The 26394-nt window shown below is 38.3% G+C and overlaps 1 protein-coding gene across 1 annotated transcript in view; it reads right to left on the bottom strand.

Moving 5' to 3' along the window:
* LRP1B (LDL receptor related protein 1B) overlaps nt 1-26394 on the bottom strand; it is a 1834206-nt gene that overhangs the window by 20818 nt on the left and 1786994 nt on the right. The window lies entirely within an intron of this gene.

Genomic DNA, 26394 nt, shown 5'->3' with positions numbered 1-26394 from the left:
TGCCGCCTCTGGCCTCTGGCTAACCCGAGGGCGGATATAATTGAAGACATACATATAGGATATTATATTGGAAACAGTGGTTATAACTCTGCAGCTAAAGGTGGGAAGAAAATCAATGTATCCTGTTAATGCCAGTGGAAAGTTATATCTACATGATGCCAAAATGAATAACCAATCCCAAAATTGGATTAAACGTCACTGCGGGAGGAGGGGTTGCAGCCGTGGTGGGATGAGGATGAAAATCTCTATGCTTAGTGCAGATAAAGTAATTTGCCACTTGAATATTTTATGTTTTAGCACCAAATAAGAGTAAACAATTTTTTTTTTTAAACTTAATACCCTTCATAGTTCTTAGGATTTCTGTGGTGCAACATGGTAAAATCTGAAACAAATTATGGTGTGGATATCTGACATATTCATTTGCAGTCATTAAGTATTGTTCAAGGCATATTCAGTTCAGTTCAGTTGCTCAGTCGTGTCTGATTCTTTGTGACCCCATGAATTGCAGCACGCCCAGCCTCCCTGTCCATCACCAACTCCCAGAGTTCACCCAAACTCATGTCCATCGAGTTGGTGATGCCATCCAGCCATCTCATCCTCTGTCATCCCCTTCTCCTCCTGCCCTCAATCCCTCCCAGCATCAGAGTCTTTTCCAATGAGTCAACTCTTCGTATGAGGTGGCCAAAGTACTGGAGTTTCAGCTTTAGCATCATTCCTTCCAAAGAACACCCAAGACTGATCTCCTTTAGAATGGACTGGCTGGATCTCCTAGCAGTTCAAAGGACTCTCAAAAGTCTTCTCCAACACTACAGTTCAAAAGCATCAATTCTTTAGTGCTCAGCTTTCTTCACAGTCCAACTCTCACATCCATACATGACCACTGGAAAAACCATAGCTTGACTAGACGGACCTTTGTTGGCAAAGTAATGTCTCTGCTTTTGAATATGCTATCTAGGTTGATCATAACTTTCCTTCCAAGGAGTAAGCATCTTTTAATTTCATGGCTGCACTCACCATCTGCAGTGATTTTGGAGCCCCCCCAAATAAAGTCTGATACTATTTCCACTGTTTCCCCATCTAATTCCCATGAAGTAATGGGACCCGATGCCATGATCTTAGTTTTCTGAATGTTGAGCTTTAAGCCAACATTCACTCTCCTCTTTCACTTTCATCAAGTGGCTATATAGTTCCTTAAGGCACCTCTTACTGCCTTAAGGGTGGTGTCATCTGCATATCTGAGATATTATTCATATTCCTCCCAGCAATCTTGATTACAGCCTGTGCTTCTTCCAGCCCAGCGTTTCTCACGATGTACTCTGCATATACGCTAAATAAGCAGGTTGACAATTAAACCTACACAAATTAGGGCAATGATAAGGATACCAGAAAGAGTTAATGCAAAGTTTTGAGAATGTGAATGTGTTTATAAGTGAAATATATAGCTCTGATTCTCTAGAAAATATTTATTTTCATTTGGAGAGTACATATCCCCTTCATGAATCACAGCCTTGTCATGGTGAATGAGATTTTGGTAACTCAATGAAGCTATGAGGCTTTTCTTTCAGGGCTACCCAAGATGGAAGGTCATTGTGAAGAGTTCTGACCAAACATGGTCCACTGGAGGAGGAAATGGCAAACCACTCCAGTATGCTTGTCAGGAGAACCCATGACCAGTATGAAAATGCAAAAAGATATGACACTGAAAGATGAGTCTCCCCAGGTTAGAAGTTGTCCAATATGATACTGGGGAAGAGCGAAGGGAAATTACTAGCAGTTCCAAAAATTATGAGGTTCTGGGCCAAAGTGGAAAGGACACTCAGTTGTGGATGTGTCTGGTGGTGAAAGTAAAGTCTGATGTTGTAAAGAACAGTATTGTATAGGAACCTGGAATGTTAGGCCCAAGTTGTTGTTCAGTTATTCAGTCTTGTCCAACTCTTTGAGATCCATGGTGTGCAGCATGCCAGGCTTCTCATCCTTCACTGTCTCCTGGACTTCACTCAAACTCATGTCCATTAGACGATGCTATCCAACCATTTCATTCTCTGTCACGCCCTTCTCCTCCTGCCCTCAATCTTTCCTAGCATCAGGGTCTTTTCCAATAAGTTAGCTCTTTGCATCAGGTGGCCAAGGTATTGAAGCTTCAGCTTCAGCATCAGTGATTTCAATGAATATTTAGTGTTTATTTCCTTTAGGACTGACTGATTTGATCTCCTTGCTGTCCAAGGGACTCTCAAGAGTCTTTTCCCACACCATTGTTTGAAATTTCATGAATGAAAGTAAATTGGATATAGTCAAAGAGGAGATGGCAAGAGTAAACTTCGACATCTTAGCATTCAATGATTTGAAATAGATGAGAATGCGCAAATTTAATTCAGATGACCATTATATCTATTACTGTGGGCAAGAATCCCTTGGAAGAAATGGAGCAGCCTCATAGTCAACAAAAAAATCCAAAATGGAGAATTTGGCTGCAATCTCAAAAGAGAATGATCTCAGTTCATTTCCAAGGCACACCATTCAACATTACAGCAACCCAAGTCTATGCCCCAATCACTGATGCTGAAGAAGCTGAAGTTGACTGATTCTTTGAAGACCTACAAGACCTTCTAAAACTAACATCAAAAAAGATGGCCTTTTCATAATAGGGGATTTGAATTAAAAAGTATGAAATCAAAAGTTACCCAGAATAATAGGCAAGTTTGGCTTTGGAATATAAAATAAACCATGGGAAAGCCTAACAGAGTTTTGTCCAGAGAACACACTGGTCTTAGCAAACACCCTTTTCCAACAACCTAAGAGACATCACCAGATGGTTATGGAGACATGGACATCACCAGATGGTTAACACTGATATCAGATTGATTCTGTTCTTTGCAGCTGAAAATGGAGAAGCTCTATACAGTCAGAAAAAACAAAACCTGGAGCTGACTCTGGCTCAGATCATGGACTCCTTATTGCAAAATTCAGGCTTAAATGGAAGAAAGTAGGGAAAACTATTAGGCCATTCAGATAAGACCTAAATCAAATCCTTTATGATTACACAGTGGAGGTGACAAATAGATTCAAGGGATTAGATCTGGTATACAGAGCACCTAAGGAACTATGGACTGAATTTCGTAACATTGTACAAGAGGCAGTGACTAAAACCATCCCAAAGAAAAAGAAATGCAAGAATGCTTTTCTGAGAATGCTTTACAAATAGCTGAGGAAAGAAGAAAAGAAAAAGGCAAGGGAGAATGAGAAAGATATGGCCGACTGAATGCAGAGTTCCAGAGAATAGCAAGGAGAGATAAGGAGCCCTTCTTAAATGAACAAGCAAAGAAATAGAGGAAAACAATAGAATGGGAAAGACTAAAGTTCTCTTCAAGAGAACTGGAGATATCAAGAAAGCATTTCATGCAAGGACGGGCATAATAAAAGACAGAAACTGTGAAGGCCTAATAAAGAAAGAAAGAAAGTGAAGTCGCTCAGTCATGTCTGACTCTTTGCGACCCCACGGACTGTAGTCTACCAGGTTCCTCAGTTGATGGGATTTTCCAGGCAAGAATACTGGAGTGGGTTGCCATTTCCTTCTCCAGAGGACCTAATAGAAGCAGAATAAATTAAGAAAAAGTGACAAGAACACACAGAATAACTATACAAATAATGTCTTAATGACCTGGATAACCACGATGGTGTGGTCATCCACATAGAGCTAGACATCCTGGAGTGTGAAGTCAAATGGCCTTAGAAAGCATTGCTATGAACAAAGCTTGTGGAGATGATGGAATTCCAGCTGAGCTATTTAAAATCTTAGAGATGCTGCTGCACTTGATATATAAGCAAATTTGGAAAACTCATCAGTGGCCACAGGACTGAAAAAGATCAGTTTTTATTTCAATCCCAAAGAAGGACAGTGCCAAAGAATGTTCACATTACTGGACAATTGTGCTCATTTCACATGCTAGCAAGGTTATACTCAAAGTCTCTTCAGCAAGGATTCAACAATATGTGAACCTCCAGATGTACAAGATGGGCTTTGAAGAGACAGAGAAATCATAGATCAAATTGCCAGCATTTGCTGGATCATAGAGAAAGCAAGGGAATTCCAATAAAATAATCTACTTCTTCATAGATTATGCTACAGCCTTTGACTCTGTGGATCACAACAAACAGTAGAAAGTTTTTAAAGAGATGGGAGTATCCAACCACCATACCTGTCTCCTGAGAAATCTGTATATGAGTCAAGAAACACCAGTTAGAACTGGACATGGAACAACTCACTAGTTCAAAATTAGGAAGGGGGTATGACAAGGCTGTATATGGTCCCCCAGCTTATTTAACTTATAGGCAGAATACATCATGTGAAACACTGGATGAACTGAATCACAAGCTAGAATAAAGATTGCTGGGAGAAATACCAAACAACCTCAGATATGCAGATAATAGCACTCTAATGGGAGAAAGTAAGGAGAAACTAAGAGCCTCTTGCTGAGGGTGAAAGAGGAAAGTGAAAAAGTTGGCTGCACTTTTAAGAAAATAAGATAATGGCATCTAGTTCTTGTCCCATGACTTCATAGAAATAGAAAGGGAAAGTTGAAGCAGTGACTGATTTCATTTTCTTGGGCTTCAAAATTACTGTAGACAGTGACTGCGGCCATGAAATAAACAGACGCTTGCTCCTTGGAAGGAAAGTTATGACAAATTTAGACAGTGCATTGAAAAGCAGAGACATCACTTGGCTGACAAACGTCTATAGAGTCAAAACTATGTTCTTCCCAGTAGTTATGTATGTCGTCCTGATATCCTGGATGGTTGACATCTGTCAGAAGGGTCACAGCCTGAGATCAGCTCTCCATAGGAGACATATGGCACAAATGAATTGGTGCTCTTGCAGCGCACTCAGGAAACCAAGTGGCCAGGACCAGGGAGGTGATTAAGATGCATGGCCCACCTGGGACAGTGCACTTGCCAAGGACCTGGCCACCTGAGCTGCTCAGACCTGGGAAGGGCACAAAATGCATGTCCAACCCACAGAGACTGATCCAGAGCAGTGTCTGAGTGTCTCCTGCAAAGGTACAGGTCAGCAGTGGCCTGCTGCAGGGGCTCTGGGTGCAGCCGACCGGGGTATGGCAAAAGCCCTCTGGGAGGAAGTCGCCATTAACTCCACCACAGAACCACCAAAACTTACACAGGACTGGGGAAATAGACTCCTGGAGGCCACAAACAAAACCTTGTGAGCACCAGGACCCAGGAGAAAGGAGCAGTGGCCCCATAAGAAACTGGCCCAGACATGCCCATGAGTGTCCAGGAGTCTCCGGCAGAGGCGTGGGTCGGCGGTGGCCTGCTTCAGGGTTGGAGGCATTGAGTGCAGCACTGCATGCGTGGGGCCTTTTGAAGGAGGCCCCATTGTCTTCATTACCTCCACCATAGTTTGGCCTCAGGTCAAACAACAGGGATGGAACACAGCCCCTCCCGTCAACAGAAAAATGGATTAAAGATTTATTGAGCATGGCCCCGCCCATCAGAATAAGACCCAGTTTCCCCCTCAGTCAGTCTCTTCCATCAGGAAGCTTTCAAAAGCCTCTTATCCTTATCCATCAGAGGGCAGACAGAATGAAAACCACATATCACAGAAAACTAACCAAACTGATCACATGGACCACAGCCTTGTCTAGGTCAGTGAAACTATGAGCCAGGCCATGTAGAGCCACCCAAGATGGATGGTTAATGGTGGACAGTTCTCACAAAACATGATCCACTGGAGAAGGGAATGGCAAACCACTTCAGTATTCTTGCCTTGAAAACCCCATGAAGAGTATGAAAATGCAAAAGGGAACGACAGTGATAGATGAACTCTGCAGGTCAGTAGGTGCCCGATATATTACTAGAGAAGAGTGGAGAAATAGCTCCAGAAAGAATGAAGAGACAGAGCCAAAGCAAAAGCCACACCCAGTTATGGATGTGATGGGTGATGGAAGTAAAGTCCGATGCTGTAAAGAGCAATATTGCATAGGAACCTGGAATGTTAGGTACATTAATCAAGGCAAATTTGAAGTAATCAAACAAAAGATGGCAAGAGTGAACATCGACATCGTTTTAGGAATCAGTGAACTAAAATGGACTGGAATGTGGAATTTAACTCAGATGACCATTATATCTACTACTGTGGGCAAGAATCCCTTAGAAGAAATGGAGTAACCATCATAGTTAACAACAGAGTCCAAAATGTAGTACTTGGATGCAGTCTCAAAAATGACAGAATGATCTCTGTTCATTTCCAAGGCAAACCATTCAATATCATAGTAATTCAAGTGTATGCCCCCAACAGTAATGCTGAAGAAGCTGAGGTTGAACAGTACTATGAAGACCAATCAGACCTTCTAGAGCTAACACCCCCAAAAGTGGTCCACTTCATTTTAGTGGACTGGAATGCAAATGTAGGAAGTCAAGAGCTACCTGGAGTAACAGGCAAATTTGGTCTTGGAGTACAAAACAGAGCAGGTCAAAGGGTAACAGAGTTTTGATAAGAGAACCCATTGGTCATAGCAAACACCCTCTTCCAACAACACAAGAAAAGACTCTACACATGGATATCATCAGATGGTCAGTACTGAAATCAGATTGATCATATACTTTGCAGCCAAAGATGCAGAAGTTCTTTACAGTCAGCAAAAACAATACTGGGAGCTGACTGTGGCTCAAATAAAGAACTCCTTATTGCCTAATTCAGACTAAAATTGAAGGAAGTAGGGAAAACCACCAGACTATTCAGATATGACCTAAATCAAATCCCTTATGATTATACAGTGGAAGTAACAAATAGATTCAAGGGATTAGATTTGATAGAGTGCCTAAAGAACTATGGAAGGAGGTTTGTGACAGGAGACAGGGATCAAGACCATCCCCAAGAAAAAGAAATGCAAAAAGGCAAAATGGTTGTCAGAGGAGGCCTTACAAATAGCTGAGAAAGAAGAGAGTGAAAGGCAAAGGAGAAAAAGATGGATATATCCATTTGAATGCAGAGTTCCAAAGAATAGCAAGGAGAGATAAGAAAGCCTTCCTCAGTGATCAATGCAAAGAAAGAGAGCAAAACAAAAGGATGGAAAAGACTAGATATCTCTTCAAGAAAATTAAGGATATCAAGGGAATATTTCATGCAAAGCTGAGCAAAATAAGGACAAAAATGTTTGGACCTAAAAGAAGCAGAAGGTATTAAGAAGGGGTGGCAAGAATATGCAGAAGAAATATGCAAAAAAGGTCTTAATGACTCAGATAACCAGGATGGTGTGATCACTTAACTAGAGCTAGACATCCTGGAATGTGAAGTCAAGTGGGCCTTAGGAAGCATCACTACGAACAAAGCTAGTGGAGGTGAGGGAATTCCACTTGAGCTACTTCAAATCCTAAAAGGAAATGCTGTAAAAGTGCTGCACTCAATATGCCAGCAAATTTGGAAAACTCAGCAGTGGCCAAAGGACTGGAAAATGTCAGAGTTCATTCCAATCCCAAAGAAAGGCAATGCCAGAGAATGCTTAAACTACTGCACAATTGCACTCATCTTACATGCTAGAAATGCTCAATATTCTTACAGCCAGGCTTCAACAGTCCAAGAACCATGAACTTCCAGATGTTCAAGCTGGATTTGGAAAAGGCAGAGGATCTAAATGAAAGATCAAATTGCCAACATCCATTGGATCATTGAAAAAGCAAGAGAGTTCCAGTAAAATATCTACTTTTGCTTTACTGACTACACCAAAGCTTTGACTGTGTAGTTCACAATAAACTGTGCAAAATTCTTCAAGAGATGGGAATACCAGACCACCTGACCTGCCTCCTGAGAAATCTGTATGCAGGTCAGGAAGCAACAGTTAGAACTGGACATGGAACAACAGACTGGTTGCAAATTGGGAAAGGAGTACATCAAGGCTGTATATTGTCACCCTGATTATTTAACTTATATGCAGAATACATCATGGGGAATGCTGGGCTGGATGAAGCACAAGCTGGAATTTAGATTGCTGAGAGAAATATCAATAACCTCAGATATGCAGATGACACCACCCTTATGGCAGAAAGTGAGGAGGAATGAGAGCCTCTTGATGAAAGTGAAAGAGGAGAGTGAAAAAGTTGGCTTAAAATTCATCATTCAGAAAACTAAGATCATGGTATCCATTCCCACAGCTTCATGGCAAATAGATGGGGAAACAAAGGAATCAGATAGAGACTTTAGTTTTTGGGCTCCAAATCACTGCAAATAGGGACTGCAGCCATAAAATTAAAAGATGCTTTCTCCTTGGAAGAAAAGTTATGACCAACCTAGACATCGTATTAAAAAGCAGAGACATTACTTTCCCACAAAGGTCCGTCTAGTCAAAGCTAGGTTTTATCCAGTGGTCATGTATGGATGTGAGAGTTAGACTATAAAGAAAGCTGAGTGCCAAAGAACTGATATTTTTGATCTGTGGTGTTGGAAAAGACTCTTGAGAATCCCTTGGACTGCAGGAAGTTCCAACCAGTCAATCCTAAAGGAAAATAGTCCTGAATATTCATTGGAAGGACTGATGCTGAAGCTGAAACTCCAACATTTTGGCCACCTGATGGGAAGAACCGACTAATTGGAAAAGACCCTGATACTGGGAAAGATTGAAGGCAGGAGGAGAAGGGGACAACAGAGGATGAGATTGTTGGGTGGTGCCACTGATGTGATCGACATGAGTTTGAGTAGGCTCCGGGTGTTGTTGCTGGACAGGGAGGCCTGGCGTACTGCAGTCCATGGGATTACAAACATTTGAACACAACTGAATGACTGAACTTAACTGATGGATGTATGTGAAAGCTGGACCAAAAAGAAGGCTGAGCACCGAATAGATGCTTTTGAATTGTGTTACTAGAGAAGACTCTTGAGTGTCCTTTGGATAAAACTAGTCAATTCTAAAGGAAATAAACCTGACTATTATTTGGGAGCATGATTTTGAAACTGAAGCTCCATATCTTGGCCACCTGATGTGAAGAACCAACTCATGGCAAAAGAACCTGATTCTGGGAAAGACTGAAGGCAAAAGAAGGAGAGGGTGGTAGAGAATGAGATAGATAGCATCATTGCTCAATGGTCATGAATTTGAGGAAACCTTGGGAAATAATGAATGACAGGATAGCCTGTGTATTGCAGTCCATGGGGTCACAAATAGTTAGACATATCTTAGTTACTGAAAAACAACAGCAACAAAAGTGCACATGTGCTGAGCTATTTATGTTAGTCACTTTAATTTATAGTCTAAATCATTGGAAAATAATTTTAATATAAAAATAGTCACCTCCTCTCTAGGACTTAAGTATAGCCTTCGTTATAGTTATAAGACTTTTACATACCCATCAAAAAAAGTAACACTGAAGTTTTCTAGAGCCAAACATTTTTAATTGAAAAAGGTACATTGTATGGTACTAGTATTGATATCAACTTCCCAATTACCATCCGTCAGGCCTCCTCAAAAACTTAATTTTTTTTTTTGCTTTTTAAAACAAAACAAGCAATAAAAAGAGACAATCAAAAAAACTGAGAATGACTTGTTAAAAACAAGTGCCAGTATGAATTAGCAAATTTGTCTATGCTGCATAAGTATTAATTAGTTGTAAAATACTCATCAGATATTTTTATCATTTACAGGAACATGTTGCAAACAGAAGCATCTGAAGCTTGATTACAAAAGATAAACATTCACACACATTAGAATTTCTTTCTAATTCAAGTGTTATATGAGTTTCCTGACTCAAGGTGAGAAAGTTTATACAGGACATAGTCTAAAAATTGATTCAAGAAGTTTAGATATACATTTTCAATAAATCTAAAATGCTATAGCATATTATGGCAGTATCATTCATTATGAAGAATTGTCATTTGGGGGAAGTTATAAATATCTTTATAGATTTGATCAACATACAATCATAAATATAGTACATTTTGTTTTGTGCATTATACATGCATTCATAAATATCTAACTATGCATTTGCCTGTGACTATGCTAGACTGTGACTACTTAAAAGTAGTAGTATTCATTTTTAATTGGCTGAATGAATCTAGTATTCATTTTTATATTCCTTCATTTCTTGAGCAGTGTCTAGCACATCATCAATATGTATGGCTAGTCAATCGATATGTTTGTGTTTGACAAAATGAATGAATGAATGTATGAAGGCATGGAGGATGCATGGCTGAACTCATGTTAATACACATATATGTGTCATATCCCATTCTATGAAGACTGTATAGTTCCATTCATAAGAACATGCCTGTAGCTAGTTATCAGTCGCTTCTCACTGAAAGGAATAATATCCCACTATGAGAGACACTTAGCATTTAACAATTACAGTAATAGGCAAATCATTTATTCCCTTCTTCCTTCCTCCTTCCCTCTCTCCTTCCCTTCTTTCTTTTCTCCGTTCCTTCAGCTATTCATTAATTTTTCCTTTTATAAAATAAGATTGTCACATTTTAGTAGTTTGGACATGTAAAATTTTTACTTATTCAATTTGTAAATTGTGTGACACTTCTATTCATGTCCCAAGTTGCAGCCAATTAAGAAATATTCATTTTCTCCCCATGACAAAAATTCTAAATGGGCAAACTGACATAGAAACCGTACATAAAAATTGAACAAGTATGTAATTAAATGTAATTTAATTTAATTGATTCATTTAAATAATTGTCTAAAAGTGCTGGCATGGTGTGACCCAAATGACATGTGTGAGTTTTGGAATTAGACAGAACTGTGTTGTAATCTCATCTACCTCCTCACAAAGGATATATTTTCTAGTAATTCATCCACTTCAGTTTGTTAGTTTATAAAAAAGGGGAGAGTAATACCCTCACTTTTGTTGCACATTTCCCACACATCTAGCCTCTAATGCTTCAACTTTGTTTTCCCCTTAAATCCACTTCCTTTCTTATTTTATGTTTTATTTTCTATTGTATGTTTTCTTTTTACTACCTCGATTTTTCTTCTTCCTTCTTTCCTTTGTTCCATTTTTTCTTTCCTTCTTTCTTTCATTCTTTTAGATTTTCTTTTTGCAAGGCAATTTGATATTATAAAAGTAAAAAAAAAATCTGGTTTCCTGAAAAATTAAATGATACAATGTAGATAAAATTTACACATTATCTAAGATAATTTAATTCAAGTGATAAATAATATTATGAATACTAAATTTAAAAATTATATATGACACATCAGTATAAATATAATTTTTGTTTTTCTGCCCAAAGGAAAAATGTTAGGCTAAAATTTCTGTATACCTTTAACAAAGTGGTTTTCTTCTGCTAGTCTTCCAGTGTGAAAAAGCAGAAAATATTTTCTTAACTGATGATAATATAACAAATTTTTCATTTTTTTTTTTTACTCTTTGATCAGTGTTGCTGGTTAATCTATATTCATCTAATCCTTTTCTTGAAATTGTATAGGGTTAGTTTGGAATTATTAAGTACTAGGTTGGAAGTTTATTATTTTTTTTTCCACTTGTTCCATGGCTTTCCAAGTGGAGCTAGTGGTAAAGAACCTGCCTGCCAATGCAGGTAGATGTAAGAGATGTGGGTTTAATCCCTGGATTAGGAAGATCCCCTGGAGAAGGACATGGCAAGCCCCTCCAGGACTCTTGCCTGAAGAATCCCATGGAGCCTTGTGGACTACAGTTTCATAAGATCACAAAGAGTTGGACATGACTGAAGCAACAGCATGCATGCATGCTGGATGGAACTTGAGCAGGAAATAAACTTTTACTGTTAAAAGCATCTGAAACTTTTGCTTTTTCATAGCAGTAAAATCTGGGAAATGCAGTCAAATAAGAGAGAGAAAAATAATTTGGAATGTTAAATCCAATTAAACTACACCAATTAAACTACTATGGAGTTTACATGGACACACAGGGACATCACTAGATGGTCAACACCAAAAACAGATTGATTATATTCTTTGCAGCCAAAGATGGAGAAGCTCTATACAGTCAGCAAAAAGAAGACTGGGAGTTGACTGTGGCTCAGATCATGAACTCCTTATTGCCAAATTCAGACTTAAATTGAAGAAAGTAGGGAAAACCACCAGACCATTCAGGTATGACCTAAGTAAAATTCCTTACGATTATACAGTGGAAGTGAGAAATAGATATAAGGGACTAGATCTGATAGAGTGCCTGATGAACTATGCATGGAGATTCGGGACTTTGTACAGGAGGCAGGGATCAAGACCATCCCCATGGAAAAGAAATGCAAAAAAAAATAAAATGGATGTCTGAGGAAGCCTTACAAATAGCTGTGAAAAGAAGAGAAGTGAAAAGCAAAGGGCAAAAGGGAAGATATAGGCATCTGAATGCAGAGTTCCAAAGAACAGCAAGGAGAGATAAAGAAAGCCTTCCTCAGCGATCAATGCAAAGAAAGAGGAAAACAACAGAATGGGGAAGACTAGAGATCTCTTCAGCAAAATTAGAGATACCAAGGGAATATTTCATACAAAGATGGGCTCAATAAAGGACAAAAATGATATGGACCTAACAGAAGCAGAAGATATTAAGAAGAGGAGGCAAGAATACATAGAAGAACTGTACAAAAAAGATCTTCACAACCAAGATAATCATGATGGTGTGATCACTCACCTAGAGCCAGATATCTTGGAATGTGAAGTCAAGTGGGCCTTAGAAAGCATCACTACGAACAAAGCTAGTGGAGGTGAGGGAATTCCAGTTGGGCTATTTAAATTCCTGAAAGATGATGCTGTAAAAGTGCTGCACTCAATATGCCAGCAAATATGGAAAACTCAGCAGTGGCCACAGGACTGGAAAAGGTCAGAGTTCATTCCAATCCCAAAGAAAGGCAATGCCAAAGAATGCTCAAACTACCGCACAATTGCACTCATCTCACACACTAGTAAAATGCTCAAAATTCTCCAAGCCAGGCTTCAGCAATATGTGAACCGTGAACTTCCAGATGTTCAAGCTGGTTTTAGAAAAGGCAGAGGAACTAGAGATCAAATTGCCAACATCCACTGGATCATGGAAAAAGCAAGAGAGTTCCAGAAAAACATCTATTTCTACTTTATTGATTATGTGAAAGTTTTTGACTGTGTGGATCACAATAAACTGTGGAAAATTCTGAAAGAGATGGGAATACCAGACCACCTGACCACCTGACCTGTCTCTTGAGAAACCTATATGCAGGTCAGGAAGCAACAGGTAGAACTGGACATGGAACAACATGTTGGGAGCCAGCGTGAGGAACTCCGCCCATGGCAAATGTCATGAGGAAGGAAGCTTGGCATACGCAAAGGCGTGATCAAGCCTCAGGAAACCCCCTGTTCCCGAGCATCTACCCCCAAAACCAGAGTACTTTACGGGGAGCTCTCCCCCATAACCATTTCTCTCAGAGAAGGAGTTAACTTGCAGCTCCAGTTAATAAAAATTCCTGGGCATGATGAGTGTTTCAACTTATGAACACTGAAGTTTCTCTGGCCTGCCTGATCAGGCTCGTCCGGCCGCATGTGACTGTTAACAGCCTCCCAACTGTGAGAGGCACGAGATGTTTTAAAACTTTCTAAAAACAGACTCTTTTGAGAAGTTAGAAGATCATTAGTATAGTATTAGTAGGATGATTAGGAATTATATTGGTGAAGGGTTTTTTCATTTGTCCTGCCAATAATTACTGCTAATTCCCTGCCCTGGGTGTGACAAGGATGTCTCAAATCAAACCTCTCTGCTGACAGCCTAGCTTGTGTGACAACCTCTCAACCATAAACAGCACAGAGAGTTTGGAGTATTAGCATAGGTCTTTTTTCATTGATGAGTCAATGATTGCCATCAGGCCTCCATATCCTTAGGCACCTGGGAATATATTAATCAATGTATTTGGAATATAGAAAAGGAAATATAGTAGTTATTTGATGTTAGCAATACTAGACTTTTTGAGTTAATGAATTTTCTCTTTTATTATAGACCACTGTACTTTGTTATAAATCACTATGCTATGTAAAAATGTAACTTTATCAGTATCTTAAAACAAAATAGATCTTAAGGGGAACATTGGTGAAGGGTTTACATTTATTGAGCCAATATTTGCTTCTAAATCTCCATATTCCTGCCCTTATAATGAATATTACTAGCATATAGGAGAAATAAGTATTAACCTTTAAGATTAATCATGTTAAACCTTAGGTTAAGTAAATTCCTTTCTTGATTGTAACTCACTACACCCTCACCCTATAGGAATGCAACTTTATTTGGAGGGTGGCACCTGATTTAAGAAAAAATCACCCCTGGAAAAATAAGTTTTCTGGTTAACTGACCGGTATCGGAAAGGGCCATAAAATGTCAGCAGACCTCATGGCCAAAAGATGATGAAACTCATAACACCTTTGTATAATTTTATATGAAGCACCTGATTGTGACAAGGGTCAGGTCTGCTGACCCCCACGTGACTCTGTATTCATCCCTATGTATAACAAAAAGGTATATAAACAAACCTGAAAAATAAAGAAATCGGATCAGTTTCTGGAAAGACTGACTCCCCCGTGTCGTTTCTGTCTTGCTCCCCATTTTCCTGGCTGAATTCCCATCTGAAATGTGGGTACTCACCAAGCCTGCTAATTCTGCCTGGGCTTCTGAGATCGGACTGGGGAGGCCTCAGTGCCTCCTCTCCTTTGGGAGAATGGAAAGACGCCTGTGGCCTACATAGGTGGTGACTGGTATTCCATGTAAACCAGTTGTTCAGCCTCTTTTTTCCACTAATTCTCCTACTACACTATCTGTTTCTAATCTCCCTCTATATCTGTAATTAAATAAGTTTTTTCCAGGATGCCGACTCCATCCCCACCTTCGAATCACTCTGGATCCACCAGGGCTGGACCCCGGCAACAACAGATTGGTTCCAAATAAGGAACTAAATGGCCTCCTGATGAAAGTGAAAGAGGAGAGGGAAAAAGTTGGCTAAAGCTCAACATTCAGAAAACTAAGATCATGGCAACTGGACCCATCACTTCATGGGATATAGATGGGGAAACAGTGGAAACAGTGTCAGACTTTATTTTGGGGGCTCCAAAATCATGGCAGATGGCAATTGTAGCCATGAAATGAAAAGACGCTTACTCCTTGGAAGAAAAGTTATGACCAACCTAGATAACATATTGAAAAGCAGAGATGTTGCTTTGACAACAAAGGTCCATCTAGTCAAGGCTATGGTTTTTCCAGTGGTCGTGTATGGATGTGAGAGTTGGACTATAAAGAAAGCTAAGCACTGAAGAATTGATGCTTTTGAACTGTGGTGTTGGAGAAGACTCTTGAGAGTCCCTTGGACTGCAAGGAGATCCAACCAGTTCATCCTAAAGGAGATCAGTCCTGGGTGTTTGTTGGAAGGACTGATGCTGAAGCTGAAACTCCAATACTTTGGCCACCTCATGCGAAGAGTTGACTCATTGGAAAAGATCCTGATGCTGGGAGGGATTGGGGGCAGGAGGAGAAGGGCACGACAGAGGATGAGATGGCTGGATGGCATCACCGACTTGATGGATGTGAGTTTGGGTGAACTCCGAAAGTTGGTGATGGACAAGGAGGCATGCTGGATTCATGGGGTCACAAAGAGTCAGACACAACTAACAGACTGAACTGAACTGAAGGATTATATTAAAGGCCATGAACATGTTCCAGAATCAAGGGAAAATAATGTGACTCCATCAAGGCCTCATAACAACAGTTGTCCCATATAGAACTCTGTAATGACTGTTTTCTGTTAGGCAGTGCCACCTGTACTCTCAAAGCACAAACTGACTTTGAATTTTTATAGAAAAACATGGTATCTGCATTTTTTTTTCTTCCCCCATGACATGACTAACATGGCAAAAACTAGAACAAGCTATAACTTGTTACCTGGAATAATAGATATATATTGATATGGCAGATTTTCTTGGCCTTTACTCTTCCAAATGACATGCACATTTCATGTTTTGAGCTTTGACAATATGCCAAGGGGCAGAAAACAAATAAGGGACATGAGGTGGTGACCTGACTCTTGAAATGTGGACAACATAGGCTGCTAAACTGAATTGCTCAAAAGCCCTGCCGAAACATTGTGATCTGTTTGAAATCTCTTCTGACAACTTGCTTGGGCTCATCTCAAATATTCTGTATGGGGCCACTGGGTCGCTGGTCCACATGGAGGGGTGTTGCCCAGTCTGACAGCAGAGCTGGAGAAGACTAAACCCTGTCCTCTCCTTTCAGCAAAGCCAGCAGTTTGAGAAACCAGGGCTTTATTTAGTTGTTGTAATGTAGGAGAATGATTCCTACCTTTTAAAAATGTGTGACAGAAATAGAAATCATTCTCTCTTTCCCTTAAACTCCAACAAAGGTTTGTCTAGGACCTGTACATTTCCTTATGTTTTCTAGATCCTCACCCTAAGGACCTAGAAAACAATGTGAAACTTTTAAGCAAATAATTAGGTGGAACAATCACAAAACCAAAGAAAACGACAAAATGCCTAATTTTCAGATCATTCTCTTAATGAATTCCCTTTGGTACTTGTATATTCATTTTGCATCCGTCTGCATTTTTAAAATCTATTTTGAAAATGTTTCGAAAGCTAGTTCCTGTGTATTTTCTGAGGTGTTCAAGGGTGGGCCTGCTGCCCTGCCCTTCTCTCCTGTCCCTCATCGGACTCGAGCTGGACTTTATTTATGGTAGTTCCCTTTCTAGTCACTATTGCTATTACTATCATAGCACTTCTAATTATTTTTTATGCCATGTTCTGCTTACTTTTAATAATGAGCACTTTTTAAGAGCCTCACACTTTATTTTTTGCCTCCAAACTCCCTAAAGTCCAAATTATGCCAACCTCTGATCATATTATATGATCTGTTTCAGCAGTTTTACAATTCTATTTTTTTTAAGTATTTACTGTGTTGAAAACAATATTCTGTTTTTTAAATTGGTATTACATTTTTTAATTCTCAAAATAACTTTAGTAAGTATAGGATCAGCATTTCCATATTAAGATGACAAATGAGTCAAAAGAAGAAAGGTGAAACCAACAAAACAAACTGCCATCTTGAGATACAAGGTCTTCTATCTCTTGGCTCTTTTTTGTGCCCTGTTTACCAACAAATCACTTCTAAAATGTCATGTTTTTAACTAAATAATTGTCTTCCTATCCTTTGTAAGTTGGGATTCATTTTAAAATCTGGTTTTTAAACACATTGCTTCTTATTCTAGCAGAGTACCATGTCATCACCTGACATCAGCAGGAGAAGAAGGTGACAGAAAATGAAATGGTTGGATGGCATCATCAGCTCAATGGACATGAGTCTGAGCAAACTCCAGGAAATAATGAAGGGCAGGGAGGCCTGGCTTGCTGCAATCCATGGGGTCACAAAGAGTTGCATACAACTGAGCAACTGAACAACAACTGTGTCATCAAAACCTTTTGAAAATACTCACATGATTGAGAAAATTTGTATGTCAAATGTTATTAGTGTTCCTCTACTGCTTATGAATACATTTCAAATTTTAGCTAGACAGCCTATGTGCCTCAGAACTATTTCAGTGTATAACATCATTGTCCAACACTCCTCCAGAAGCACCACTTATCTTACACTGCTAACATCCCCAGAGTCCCTGCCATATTCTTTCCTGCCTCATCTCTTTGCTCAAATAGATTAGAGTCCTTGAAGGGCATGGGCTATTCCTTACTTTCATCTCTTTCATTCTTTTCTTTTTTTCTTTCTTTTTTGACAGGAGAAAATATCAGAGCAAAAACAACAAACAAAAAGCAAGGAGAAGAGAGAACAAAAATGAGTACAATTAAGTTCTAATAAGTTAAGATAGGTAAATTAAGCCTATTTGGTTTCTTTTGTAGACATATATTTAACCTCAGTTCTAGAACACTCAGGAAACAGTGTTATAATAAACAGTGGTATAATAGTTTTAGAAGAAATCATAGAGATGAAAAGGAGAACCGAAAATCATGATGAATCAATCTTTTCTTCTGACTCTTACAATTTTCAAAAATGTATCAAGGAAGTAAGATGTGGTATTACAATGATGACAGCAAGTTGCTCATATCATATGCTGTCAGATCTCATAATACAATACAGGCACTAGGACAATATATTTTAGCAACATTAGTTAACACATATTACACACAGAATGCCTGCTAGCTGTGTAGCAAATAGATACTTCAAATACAACTTCTTACTTGAAGAAATTTACAATCTGCCAGAGAGAAACAGACATCTACATTTAGAGGGGCAGGAAGTAGAACAGGCAGCATTCCCAGGTCAGTTTCAAAGAAATATGTTCCATGTCCAAAGACCAAAGAAGGATGAGAAGTCAATTCAATTCTAACCATAAAGTATGGACTATCATAATATGAAAAATGTAACCACACACATGCGGATGATCAGATAAAGGAGATAACTGCATGGAAAACCTTGTTTCTCAAGAAAAAAAAAAGAGAGAGAGAGAGAGAGAGAGAAATTATGCCCAAATAAATCTAACCAAACCAAAACAAGCAAACAGAAACAAAGGGAAACAAATAATAGATTGGGGAAAATGCTCATGCTCATATCAGGTTGTTTTTAGCTTCTGCTTGAAATGAAGAAGTAAAACATAAAAACTAACAGTGCTAAATTGTTTTTAACCACATGGAGAATTGGTCCTCCTATGGGCAAAAAGCAATAACATATTTTATGAGAAATGTCTTGAAATTCTGCCATATCATTATTTTCAAAACAGTGTGTACCTGAATTGATATGACTTCAAAGGCAGTGTAATATAAAAGTTAGACTTTTTTGGTTCTCCCTTTTTGGTTGACAAACAATGATTTTAAACTTGGCTTTTTCTTTTGAACAAGAATGTGAATTACACAGAAACTTATTTTTAGAAAGTAAATATTTCCTAAGTTCCACCAATAATAGTAATCATTCATCTTTCAGCTTCACTAGTCAAATATTTTATTCTGTTTTGTTCACTGAAATAAACTTCAGTGCCTAGGTTGTTTTCTGGGATATCAGTTCAGTTCAGTTCAGCCGCTCAGTCGCGTCTGACTCTTTGCGACCCTGTGAATTGCAGCACGCCAGGCCTCCCTGTCCATCACCTACTCCCAGATTTTACCCAAATTCATGTCTATCAAGTCGGTGATGCCATCCAGCCATCTCATCCTCTGTTGTCCCCTTCTCCTCCGGCCCCCAATCCCTCCCAGCATCAGGGTCTTTTCCAATGAGTCAACTCTTCGCATGAGGTGGCCAAAGTATTGGAGTTTCAGCTTCAACATCAGTCCTTCCAATGAACACCCAGGACTGATCTCCTTTAGGATGGACTGGATGGATCTCCTTGCAGTCCAAGGGACTCTCAACTATCTTCTCCAACACCACAGTTCAAAAGCATCAATTCTTTAGCGCTTAGTTTTCTTCACAGTCCAACTCTCACATCCATACATGACCACTGGAAAAACCATAGCCTTGACTAAACAGACCTTTGTTGACAAAGCAATGTTTTTGCTTTTGAATATGCTATCTAGGTTGGTCATAACTTTCCTTCCAAGGAATAAGTGTCTTTTAATTTCATGGCTGCAATCACCATCTGCAGTGATTTTGCGCCCCCCCAAAATAAAGTCTGACACTGTTTCCACTGTTTCCCCATCTATTTCCAGTGAAGTGATGGGACCAGATGCCATGATCTTAGTTTTCTGAATGCTGAGCTTGAAGCCAATTTTTTTGCTCTCCTCTTTCACTTTCATCAAGAGGCTTTTTAGTTCCTCTTCACTTTCTGCCATAAGGGTGGTGTCATCTGCATATCTGAGTTATTGATATTTCTCCCGGCAATCTTGATTCCAGCTTGTGTTTCTTCCAGCCCAGCGTTTCTCATGATGTACTCTGCATATAAGTTAAATAAGGAGGGTGACAATATATAGCCTTGACGTACTCCTTTTGCTATTTGGAACCAGTCTGTTGATCCATGTCCAGTTCTGGGATACAGTAAGTGTTTAATACAAATTTGTTGATGAATTAATATAGCAAAAAAAGATAGCCAGTATTTTTGTTATTTAAAAAGGCAAGATGGAGAGAAATCAAGGGACGGACACTTGGGACTCTAGTTCTTATGGACTGTGGCTCTTCTAAGCTAGGTGTTCATAATAAGAAATAGATGGAAAAGTTAGGCACCAGTAAGCTACATATATGCCCTGATATATTTTGGTATATTAAAGTGTCAAGAAATAGATTATAAAATCACAGAGAAAAATTAAACACAAATATTTAATTATGACCCTGCTGAAGGGTCTGAATAGAACAAAAAGGCAGGAGAAGAGGAGGTTTGCTTTCTCTGTTTGAGCTGGGACATCCATCATCTCCTGCCCTTGCATATCCATGCTCCTGATTTTTGGTTCTTTGGACTTGGACTGGCTTAATTCCCAGGTTCTTAGGCCTTCAGATTTGGACTTATTTATACCACCAGATTTCTCTGTTCTCCAGCTTACAGACAGTAGATCCTGGGATTCTTGGCCTCCATAACTGGATTAGTCAATTCCTATAATAAATGTCTCTCTCTCCATGTACATATACATCAATATATAACATATGTAATGTATGATATATATCTATTATTTCTTTCTTTTTCTGGTGAACCCTGAATATTTAATTTTTCTCTTAAAAAAGCTCAGTTATGTCTAAGTCAACTAATATTTACTATTCATATGCAAAGAGTAATCTTGACTTGAGATCAATGAAATGAGAAGATTGAAGTGGAAAAAGGCATGAGAGACATTTGTGTGAGCTATGTAAGCAAAGACCTTTAGGTGTGGAATGGTCCCATGGCTATGTGGCAAGGTTGTTATATGTACCTGTGTCTGCAGTGATAGAAGTAGGGTGGCTACTAGAGCGTGAAATGTGCTGTGGGTGTTGCTGGGAGATAGTCTTGTGGAGGCTGGTTTATGCTTTAAAAATAACTTCAAGTCAATATAAATAAAAGTCTGATCCTAGGGAGAAATTTAAGAAGAAGGAAGATATAGTTAACTTGCTATTGAGTTCACAGATTTAATAATTTCTGCATCTCACAGCAAAAATTGTTTAACAATACATTGCTTTTAAAATAATACCTATTCATTTTTTTTTAAATTTGGCTTTAACATTGTTCAATATATATACTTTAATTAATGTCAAAAGTCTCTCCAAATAAACCTTAAAAAAAGCATTAGATTTTCATTTTTTTCCTTGGCTTTTCTTTGGGGTTTTCTTTTTCTTTACACATAGTAATAAGTGAAAATAGCCATTAAGAGACAAAAGTGAAGGCTTTCAAAGAACAAATCTATTTCTTAAATTGAAACACAAGGTAATGAAATTTCTATGTATAAAAAACTGTCAACCTCATAGATCTGAATGCTTTATAGATTTTCCAGAAAAGTATAACTTCTATACAATTAAAAGCTTTCCTTCTACAAAATAATAATAATAATGTAGTACCAATAAAACTACTATCTTACCTTTTAAAGCAATTTCTGTTTCCTGTAAAGGCTTTTAAATGAAATAATACTTAGTGGCTTTTCATTAAAGATATATGACCACTACCAAATGAAATCTGAAGCTAAAATCTGTGCTTCCAAAAATTTCCCCTTATGAGGAAACTCACCACTAGAATGATGTCTGGAGGGCTTAATATTGTCTTAGATGAGAAATTTTATATGAGCACAGACAGTTTATACTAAATTTATTTTTATTTATTTACATTTTAGTACCAAATGAATTATAAATTACTTCAGTGTAACTAGGAAATTTTCCATATTCTACAAATTTCACCTCTAGGAAAAATGAGTATAAAATATGAATCATCTATCCTTCTTAGTTCCTTAACAATAGGCTTTAATAAATAGTGAAAGAATGATCTTCTTGAATATTTACATTTTCTTTGTCATGAAAATATTTTTCCCTAGATCCCACTTCTCCTTGAAATTACCATGTTTTTCATTCATTTAATACACTGTCAAGGATTCAGAAAGGAATCTACATTTTTTTCTACTTTCTTTCCTTTCACTTTCCAATTTATAGTCTGTTTTTAACCAAATAGCACTTGCAAAACATCTCTCATAATGACCATCTACTTGCAAAATTCAATAAATCACATTGAATTCTTAACCTCTTTGAAGTATCTGGAGTTGATATTCTTGGACACACTCCATTCCTTTGACTTGGAGGTACCTACTCTTTGACAAGCTCGCTCCACATTCTATTTCTTCTCATTTACATTTATTGATTCTTCCATAACACAGTATAAAACACTGATGTCTCCTAGAATTCCATCCTTAATGCTCCAATCTTCTTTCTTATAAGCACACTCTTATGTCATGCAGAAAATATACCTCACAATCTGGCCCACAAACATGTCATTAGTATTCTCCTCCTACCCATTATACCATATAGCTATGTTCTAATCTCAACAACCTTCACTTTTTATTTGCAGACCTATTCTCTGACTGTGCTATTCCTCTTTCAAGAAAGGTTTTCAGCCATTTCCCCCCATAAAATTACTAAACATTTTTTCAAAATACAGTTAAAATATCACTTCATCTGTTAAGCCTTTCTCTCTCTCACTAGTCATCATTAACTGATCTCTGTTCAGCTGTTTCCTCACAAACCTTCAGTCATATTTCTTTTATAACAATTGTTAAATGGTATTTTAACTTTTGAAAATCCATTCATCTACCCAAAATGAATTTCATGTTCTTCAAAAATAAAAACCTTATTGGAGTTACTCAGCACAAAGAAAGCAGTACAGAATAGGAGTTTTAACCAGGGCATGGACTTTAGAACCAATGAGGTGTCTACTAAGCCAGTTTTAGCTGTTATTAATTCTTCTTCTAATTATACACAGGGTCTCACTCATCATAGGTTATCGATACATATTTGGTGAATGGATTAATGAATGAATAACAGAATATCATCTCTTCTATGCTTCTTTTCATGGCTTAAATCATTTGAGGAATTCAGTAAGCATTACTTATACCATAAAATAAATTTTAAAGTGTAGAAAATCACAACACAGACACAATTTCAATTAAGTCCAAAGCAGATAGAAATGAAGATACACAAACATGTATCAGGTGTTTGTGCTGAACCTCTCCAATTAACGTACATTTCCTGGCTGAGTTTATCAGAAGCTGATTATATCTTAAAAGGTCCAGTGTCTCTGATGATACATAATAAGAGTGAAAAGTGAAGGAGAACATTAAAATGGGCTATTATGCCCACAAGAGATATTTACTCTGGTGCCGATACAAGGCATCTGCTAGATAGGTAATTTCCTGAGACCTATTGATGGAGCAGGGGTGCTGAAAGGTCATGTATAATTTGCTTGAGAATTGTGAGAAAGGGACAAGACATACAAAGACTGGGCCCCACAGCAGGTATTGCCTTGGTCCTTAAAATGAGGTACTGTAAGTACATAGACCAATGTTTGGCCAAGGATCTCCCTGGATTTACTAACTCTTGAACTATCATCCACCATTTTTCACCTGAAATGTTGACTCCCACCACCAACCTTTAGGTGTGAGATCCCTGAAGCTGAACTCCAGGGATTTCTTCCACATGCCACTAAGTCACTTTTGACAGCAAACTCCTCAGCTCTGCCTCAGATCACTTTGGCTACACATTCTTTTCAGCATCCTATGGCATCCTCTAACTTTGGCATAAATCAGGTTCCAATGGCACTAGTGGTAAAGAATCTGACTGTCGATGCAGGAGACAAAGGAAATATATGTTCAATTCCTGGGTCAGGAGGATCCCCTGGAGTGGGAAATGGCACTCCACTCCAATATTCTTGCCTGAAAAATCTCAAGGACAGGGAAGACAGGCGGCTATAGTCCACAGGGTCGCAAAAGTCAGTCTACAGTCCACAGCGTCAGACAGGACTGAGCGACTGAGCACAATTTATGTTTCCGCTTTATCTCCTCAGCCCCTCCCCAATTCTACAGTTACCTTTCATTCTAGCTGTATTAATCCACTCATAGTTCCCTAGAGAGGCCACTAAGTCTCACATTCTTGTCTCTGTTTATGTTCATTTTTATTTTCAGGATGTTTTTCCCAATCTCACTCAACTACCTGAACTACATGGACAACAGGAGGTTGCCTTCTCTGTAAAGCCTTCCATGTATTCCTATCTCCCATTCTAAACAAATTGCTTGCCCTGTTTAAACTCCACCGCCCTCGTTTTTTTTTTTTTTCTTCTGTTCACACCTACACTATCATAGGTTAATTAGTTTCTTATGAATTTCTAAACCACCAATTAGTAAACTCTTTGATGTTCAGGATAAATTTCATTCACTTTCATTTGTCTAAGATTTAGCACTTTCGGGTTCTTATCAATATTTGCTGAATAACTGGAGGAACTTAGGTGGAGGCAGGACAGAGGTAATACTAAAAAGGTATCTAGTCTCTGTCTTCAGTTGCACAAGGCGCTAAACCTGAGTATGAATGAAAAAGTGAATCAACTTTTTTGCATGGAACTTTATATAGACTAATATTTAAAGGGATATTTCTGATTGCATTTTATGTAGGAATGAATATTTAACACATTCAAATATCTTCCAGAAAAAGACAAAAATATTTTCCTATGTGATTATTTTAATCACTTCCCATTTTTGAAATTGTGTAAAAAAGAATATTTACTTAAATAACAAAATAGATGTCTACAAAAAAAATTATAGAGGTTTGAAAATGAAACATCTGAATTTTAATACCATTGTGCCTTAAAACTACCACTAAGTACTCTGTTGCTGCTGCTGCTAAGTCGCTTCAGTTGTGTCCGACTCTGTGCGACCCCATAGAGGGCAGCCCACCAGGCTCCCCCATCCCTGGGATTCTCCAGGCAAGAACACTGGAGTGGGTTGCCATTTCCTTCTCCAATGCATGAAAGTGAAGTTACTCAGTCATGTCCAACTCTTCGCAACCCCACGGACTGCAGCCTACCTGGCTCCTCCACCCATGGAATTTTCCAGGCAAGAATACTGGAGTGGGTTGCCCTTGCCTTCTCCTCTGAGACACTGCCATATGCTATTATTGGGGGTTGCCATTCAGGACTTCTGTTTACATGGAATATTTATTAAGGAGGATGTCAGATATGGTTCATCTCTAAAGCTCAATGCAAGATGCAAAAATAACTTGCATTGTTATAAAGGTTCATAGTTACCCAAAATGTGGTCCCTGAAATTTCTCAGAGGAAATAAATGTATTTGTTAAGAATCAAAACAATGTGTGTCATCACTGCTTGAAATAAAAAAGTTACTAAATAAAAGCCACTTTTCCAAATATAGCATCTAGTATAGTAATAGAGTCTAGAAACACCTGCTCTGTCCTTGTCTAATTAAAAGCCGCTATTCTAGCAAACATATTTTTATGAGACAGTTCCACAAGTATTTTCATTCCCTCCATTATTTTTCTACACACTAGCTGCCCGTGGTGCATACATGAGCAAAGCAAAGGTTAAGTATGTATGACACAGATGAACCCCAAGATTAAGTATACACTGTGAAATGCATGTGGATGTTCATGATGTAAACCAACGGACTGTGGCCTGAAATGATGTCACACAAAGCTTAGCGGTAAATGGAAGGTTAAACCTACTTGCATCTCGGCTCATTAAACGCAGTTAAAGTGCAAATCCCCTCATTCTGACAGTAGTGATCACAGGGGTTCTCTTTCTGGTCACAGCGCTGACTTTTAAACCCCACAGAGCATCTGCAGAATTTCAGTAAAATACAGCTAAATCAAGTGTCTGACTTTTTTTCCAAATATATTTCAAGTTTATTTCATACAGAGATATTAATAGTAGCATATTAACACAGTTTTTCTTAGGTATGCTCACTTCTTTCTCATATACAATCATCACAATCTACTCTGACAACGAGGGGAACAGAATGCAGACGTGAATCCTATGTGGGCATCATCCTTCTGGTTAAGCAGTGATAAAATTCAAAGTAGAAGTCACATAAGAGGAATAGTCTTATTTCAAGTTTTCCACTCTGGATAATCAAGTGTTTGAAAAGAAAAAAAGTGTTAAGTTTCAGATTTTCTCAGGAGTAGAGAATCTGTAATACTTTCCAAAGATTTAGAAACCCAGATTCAATGTAATGTATTTCAAAAGAGACAAGGGCTTAATAGGTTTACATAATACAACACTCTAAATCTGACACAAATATCAAATAATACTATACTTTTGAAAAGACACCTTATGTACTTGGAAAAGAGTGGCCCTAAGTACCAAAGCATTTATAAATATGATTATGTCTGGGTTTCATATATCTAAATAAGGTCAATTAAATTAGAAGCATTTTTACAGGCATTTCCAAGTTCGAAGATGTTTGAATCTTTGAAATAGGTATGATGCTCAGGAGTGAATGATCTCTT

Source organism: Budorcas taxicolor, chromosome 2 (assembly GCF_023091745.1).
Source record: "Budorcas taxicolor isolate Tak-1 chromosome 2, Takin1.1, whole genome shotgun sequence".
NCBI lineage: Eukaryota > Metazoa > Chordata > Mammalia > Artiodactyla > Bovidae > Budorcas > Budorcas taxicolor.
This window is presented reverse-complemented; position numbering and strand designations above follow the sequence as displayed.